Raw genomic sequence first — 6,869 nt, forward strand, 5'->3', positions numbered from 1 at the left:
TAATCCCTGCTCCGCCACTGATCAGGCAATTATTACCCGTGTACTGTTCTCCAGCCTTTAGTACAGTTAGTCAGTCGATAGTATTTATTGAGCACTTACTGTGTGCAGAGCACTGTACTAAGTGCTTCGGAGAATACAATACTATAAAAGACATTCAGTACAGTGCTTTGCATAACAAAATTCATATAATAAATACTTCGACTACTGTATCTTCTTAACCTTTGTTTTTCCACAGTGAAGGTTGGAGAAGCAGCGTGGCTCAGTGGAAAGAGCCCGGGCTTGGGAGTCAGAGGTCATGGGTTCTAATCCCGGCTCCGCCACTAATTGGCTGTGTGACTTTGGGCAAATCACTTAACTTCTCTGTGCCTCAGTTACCTCCTCTGTAAAATGGGGATTAAGATTGTGTGAGCCCCAGGTGGGGCCACCTGATCACCTTGTATTCCCCAGCACTTTGAACAGTGCTTTGCACATAGTAAGCACTTAACAAATACCATCATCATTATTATTATTATTGTCTCACCCTTTCCACGAGGAAGTCTTTCTTGAATCCAATGGTGTAATGGTTGCATTTCTAATCACAGTACTATTTTCTGACTCTCATTCTTCTCATGAGCCACTTGGACTCTTACAACCTTCTCTCTCTCCCTTTTTCAAAAGCAGCGCACAGCAAAGGTGGGCCTAACTTTTTTGGTAATATAATTTGCTTTTCGACTGTCCCTTTCTGGTTTATTTTTATTTTTATTTTTTTCCCTGGTATTTCATCTGAGGCAGCAGCAGGAACCCGGAGTTCAGGGGAAGAAGAGCAGCAGAGGCAGAGCAAGTCTCTGCTCCTCCATATATCAATCAATCATGTTTAACAAGCACTTACTTCCCCCTTCTATCATCATCATCATCGATCGTATTTATTGAGCGCTTACTATGTGCAGAGCACTGTACTAAGCGCTTGGGAAGTACAAATTGGCAACATATAGAGACAGTCCCTACCCAACAGTGGGCTCACAGTCTGAAAGGGGGAGACGGAGAACAAGACCAAACATACTAACAAAATAAAATAAATAGAATAGAGATGTACAAGTAAAATAAACAAATAAATAAATAAATAGAGTAATAAATATGTACAAATATATACATATATACAGGTGCTGTGGGGAAGGGAAGGACTGTGAGCCTGCTGTTGGGTAGGGACCGTCTCTATATGTTGCCAACTTGGACTTCCCAAGCGCGTAGTACAGTGCTCTGCACACAGTAAGCGCTCAATAAATACGATTGAATGAATGAATATGTGCAGAGCACTGTACTAAGCACTTGGGAGAGTACAATACAACAGAATTAGTACACACATTCCTTGCCCGTAACGAGCTGACAATCTAGATTTGTGTGTCTAGTAAGTGCACTTCTAGACTGTATTCTCGTTGTGGGCAGGGAATGTGTCTAACGATTCTGTTATAGTGTTCTCATCCAAGTGCTTAGTACAGTGCTCAGCACACAGTAAGCACTCAATAAATACTACTGACTGACCTTTGTGTGTCTGTGGGGCTCAGTTGCAATGCAGGGATAGCATGTGTCTGTCTCGTGGGTAACTGTATGTATATACCGATATATATCATATATATACTGATACTGATATATATATATATAACAGTCCGCGCATGACTATCTTCGGCTCACCCTTGATGATCCTGGTGTCTTTCTGCCAGGGTATTTTCAAGAAGGATTATACGGTTTTATATTTCTATAATCACCCCTATTTTCACATTGGTCCCATCTTATCCCGTAATAGTCTGATCATAAATTAAGAGAGTTGAATCATTTGACTCAGAGCTCGTCGGCAGCTTTTAAACTTCTGTTGAGTGAAATGTCAGAGGCATACATTATGTGAGAAGCTGGAATAAATTGCATTTATTTTAAAGAATGCAAAATTCTTCCAACGGTTGGCAAAATAACAGGCCCTCCACCTCCGGTTTGAAATGAATTTTATTTCCTGAGAGCCTCTGTCTAATTCATTTACATTGCCTTCCACCTTGCCTCTAAAATCAGGGATGAAAGATGCTTAATGTTTTACCTAGCGGTCATAGTTTGGGAAAAAGACGGTGGAGTTTCGCTGGGAATGAGAAGGGCAGGGAACTTATGATATGGAGTATTTAAGTGCTTAGTACAGTGCTCTGCACATAGTAAGCGCTCAATAAATACGATTGATGATGATGATGATGATGATTTTCTGTCAAAACGCTGGTAAACAAAGACTCACAGGGGAGAGACCAGCTGCAAACAGCGAGGTGTTCTTTGTCTGCTTACTGGTGCCACTTTGACCATTATCCAGATTTTGGGGGGATTTCTTTATGGTATTTTTTAAAGTGTTTATGATGCGCTAGGAACCTTGTATATTCAGGTAGATACAAGCTAATCACATGCTTTGTTTTGTTGTCTGTCTCCCCCTTCTAGACCGTGAGCCCGTTGTTGGGTAGGGACCGTCTCTATATGTTGCCGACTTGTACTTCCCAAGCGCTCAGTACAGTGCTCTGCACACAGTAAGCGCTCAATAAATATGATTGAATGAATGAATGACTGGGCATAGGTCCACATGGGGCTCACAGTCTTAATCTCCACTTTACAGATGCGTTAACTGAGGCCCAGAGAAGTCCAGAGACTTACCCAAGGTCAAACAGCAGACAGAGCTGGGATTCAATGGCTCCATCTGGCCTGAAGGAGAATAATAATAATAATAATAATGGTGTTCGTTAAGTGCTTCTTATGTACCAAGCACTGTTCTAAGTGCTGGAGGTTGGGGGGGACACAAGGTAATCAGGTTGTCCCACGTGGGGCTCACAGTCTTAATCCCCATTTTACAGATGAGATAACTGAGGCTCAGAAAAGTTAAGTGACTTGCCCAAAGTCACCCAGTTGACAAGTGGCGGAGCCGGGATTAGAACCCAGAAGCCAGCTGACCATCCAGTGAGCCGTTTTCTGGCTTTCGAACCTCTCCCAAGGTCTGCTTTTTGCGTCAGAAACACAAACGGGGCCAAATTCAAATGGCAGCAAAGGAACCACTCCCAAGGGAGAACTCCTTAAATGGTCCAAGTCCATACTTCACGCTGCTGCCCGGATTATCTTTGTCCAGAAGCGCTCTGGGCATATTACTCCCCTCCTCAAAAATCTCCAGTGGCTCCCAATCAATCTGCGCATCAGGCAGAAACTCCTCCCCCTGGGCTTCCAGGCTGTCCATCCATCCCCTGGCCCCCTCCTACCTCCCCTCCCTTCTCTCCTTCTCCATCGCAGCCCGCACCCTCCGCTCCTCCGCCGCTAATCTCCTCACCGTTAGGCCTCGTTCTCACCCGTCCCGCCATCGACCCCCGGCCCACGTCATCCCCCGGGCCCGGAATGCCCCCAATCCCTCTGCCCCTCCGCCAAGCTAGCTCTCTTCCTCCCTTCAAGGCCCTGCTGAGAGCTCACCTCCTCCAGGAGGCCTTCCCACACTGAGCCCCTTCCTTCCTCTCCCCCTCGTCCCCCTCTCCATCCTCCCCATCTTACCTCCTTCCCTTCCCCACAGCACCTGTATATATTTATATATGTTTGTACATATTTGTTACTCCATTTATTTATTTATTTATTTTACTTGTACATACCTATTCTATTTATTTTAGTTAGTTAGTATGTTTTGTTTTGTTCTCTGTCTCCCCCTTTTAGACTGTGAGCCCACTGTTGGGTAGGGACTGCCTCTATATGTTGCCAACTTGTACTTCCCAAGCGCTTAGTACAGCGCTCTGCACACAGTAAGCGCTCAATAAATACGATTGATGATGATGATGAAGTGAAAGGCCTTAAAGTCGGAGTGTTTAGTTCACTCATTCTGGATTTCATTAGGCAGGATAACTTCGTCCTTTGCAGATGCTTTCGGAAGGTCAACTGGTGACGGCACTGCTCGTGTGATTGTTTTGGGGTTTTTTTTTAAAGGAATTAAAGAAGCAATGACGTCATATGGCAAGTTTTGCCAAAAGTCTTGTAGGGTCTGCCTGAAATTCGGGTCTCTGGGTGGGAGGCACTGGTGTTCCCTGGTCCCCCCCACTTTGCTTCCAAACCCCTGCATCCTCCCTCCCCAGTCTCCGTGAATAGAGGCTCCATTTCTGAGCTGGGACGGGCAGAAGGAGCCGAGCCAGAAGGAGACAGGATGACTTAAAAGAGGTTTTTTTTTTTAAAAAAAAAAGGACATAAAAACATCTGGCACCATTTCCATACTGTATTGAATTGTCCTCTCCCAAGTGCTTAGTACTGTGCTCTGCGCACAGTAATTGCTCGATAAATTCCAGTCAATCCATCAATGGGGTTGAGTGCTTACGGCGTGCAGAGCACTGTACTAAGCGCTTGGGAGAGGACAGTACAACAGAACTAGCAGACACGTTCCCTGCCCACAACCATCATTGTTTGATAACCTGAAATGGGAATCAAGGTGGAGATTTAGAGAAGCAGCGTGGGTTAGTGGCAAGAGCACGGGCTTGGACGTCGAGGACGTGGGTTCAAATCCAGACTCCGCCACTTGTCTGCTGTGTGACCTTGGGCAAGCCACTTAACTTCTCTGGCCTCACTTACCTCATCCGTAAAAATGGGGATTAATCAATCAATCAATCGTATTTATTGAGCGCTTACTGTGTGCAGAGCACTGTACTAAGCGCTTGGGAAGTACAAGTTGGGAACATATAGAGACAGTCCCTACCCAACAGTGGGCTCACAGTCTAAAAGACTGTGATTAAGTCTTAAGATTTAAGGATTAAGACTGTGAGCCCCACGTGGGACAACCCGATTACCTTGTATCTACCCCAGCGCTTAGAACAGTGCTTGGCACATAGTAAGTGCTTAACAAATACCATTATTATTATTATACTGAGTTTCCACATTCGCTCTATACCAAGTTTCCACAGGCGCCTCGGGACAGTGTGGTTTCCCTGAGGTTTATAGCGTTTCCTCCTCATTAGCATGATCTTTTTTCTTTCACCGAAGCCCTTTAAAGCAGCATATTTGGACTTGTCAGTTTTCACTGCATCTATCAAATGAAATGGTTCAAATTTTATATTGTGGGGTCCTCCCTGCACTCTGCCCTTCATTCAGATTTTAATTTTAATCAATCGTACTTTTTCTATTTGCTTCCCACACAGTCAGAATTGCTTCCGATGAATTTGCCCCACTTTCCCACCAGTTCTAGAGGATGCTATTGGCTTTAGCAATCACTCTTTGTAGGGTTGAGCTTCTAAAACAATTGATCTTGCACAGTGGGTTTCTGATTTCTAAAGAAGAGAATCATTTCACATTATTAATATCTCGAGAAGCAGCGTGGCTCAGTGGAAAGAGCCCGGGCTTTGGAGTCAGAGGTCATGGGTTCAAATCCCAGCTCTGCCAGTTGTCAGCTGTGTGACTTTGGGCAACTCACTTCACTTCTCTGGGCCTCATTTACCTCATCTGTAAAATGGGGATTAAGATTGTGAGCCCCCTGTGGGACAACCTGATTGCCTTGTAACCTCCCCAGCGCTTAGAACAGTGCTCTGCACATAGTAAGCGCTTAATAAATGCCATCAATAGGTAACGTTTGAACCCCTATCTGTTTTGTCACCCAAATCATTTGCTTTTACTCTTTAAACTACAACTCTTCCAGGAAGCTCTCCCTGATTAACAATAACAATAACCCTCTCCATCCCCCCCCATCTTACCTCCTTCCCTTCCCCACAGCACCTGTGTATATGTATATATGTTTGTACATATTTATTACTCTATTTATTTATTTATTTATTTTACTTGTACATATCTATTCTATTTATTTTATTTTGTTAGTATGTTTGGTTTTGTTCTCCGTCTCCCCCTTTTAGACTGTGAGCCCACTGTTGGGTAGGGACTGTCTCTGTATGTTGCCAACTTTTACCTCCCAAGCGCTTAGTACAGTGCTCTGCACACAGTAAGTGCTCAATAAATACGATTGATTGATTGATTGATTGATTGATGAGTAATTATGGTATCTGTTAATCGCTTACTACGTGCCAGGCACTGTACTAAGCACTGGGGTGGATACAAGCAAATCGGATTGGACGCAGTCCCTGTCCCACAAGGGGCTCACATTCTCAATCCCCATATTACAGATAATATGGGATATTATCTGATATTATGAGATAGATCCTTCTTATCAGCATGCTTCATTTCCTGATCCCTTGGCTAACTTAATAATAATAATAATAATAATAATGATGGTTTTTGTTAAGTGCTTACTATGTGCAAAGCACTGTTCCAAGCACTGGGGAGGATACGAGGTGATCAGGTTGTCCCACGTGGGGCTCACAGTCTTAATCCTCATTTTCCAGATGAGGTAACTGAGGCACAGAGAAGTGAAGTGACTTATCCAAGGTCACCCGGCAGACAAGTGGCGGAGCCGGGATTAGAACCCACGTCCTCTGACTCCCAAGCCGATTTTCTATCCACTATCCATGCTGCTTCTCTTCGTTCCTGCTCCTTCACCTGTGCTCCTGCTAGCCAGCGTGATCATCCATTATCCATCCTTTCCCGACTCATAATGGTATTCATTATTTCAACTGTGCGGTTATCGGTTGTATCTTCCTCGTTAGATTGTATAGAAATGGGCCATATCAATTCCTGGAGGGCAGGGATTAAGTCTTCTTAATAACAATAATAATAATAATAATAATAATAATGGCATTTATTAAGCGCTTACTATGTGCAAGGCACTGTTCTAAGCGCTGGGGAGGTTACAAGGTGATCAGGTTGTCCCACGGGGGGCTCACAGTCTTAATCCCCATTTTCCAGATGAGGTAACTGAGGCCCAGAGAAGTTAAGTGACTTGCCCAAAGTCACACAGCTAAGTGGCGGAGCTGGGA

Source organism: Tachyglossus aculeatus, chromosome 9 (genome assembly GCF_015852505.1).
Source record: "Tachyglossus aculeatus isolate mTacAcu1 chromosome 9, mTacAcu1.pri, whole genome shotgun sequence".
Lineage (NCBI taxonomy): Eukaryota > Metazoa > Chordata > Mammalia > Monotremata > Tachyglossidae > Tachyglossus > Tachyglossus aculeatus.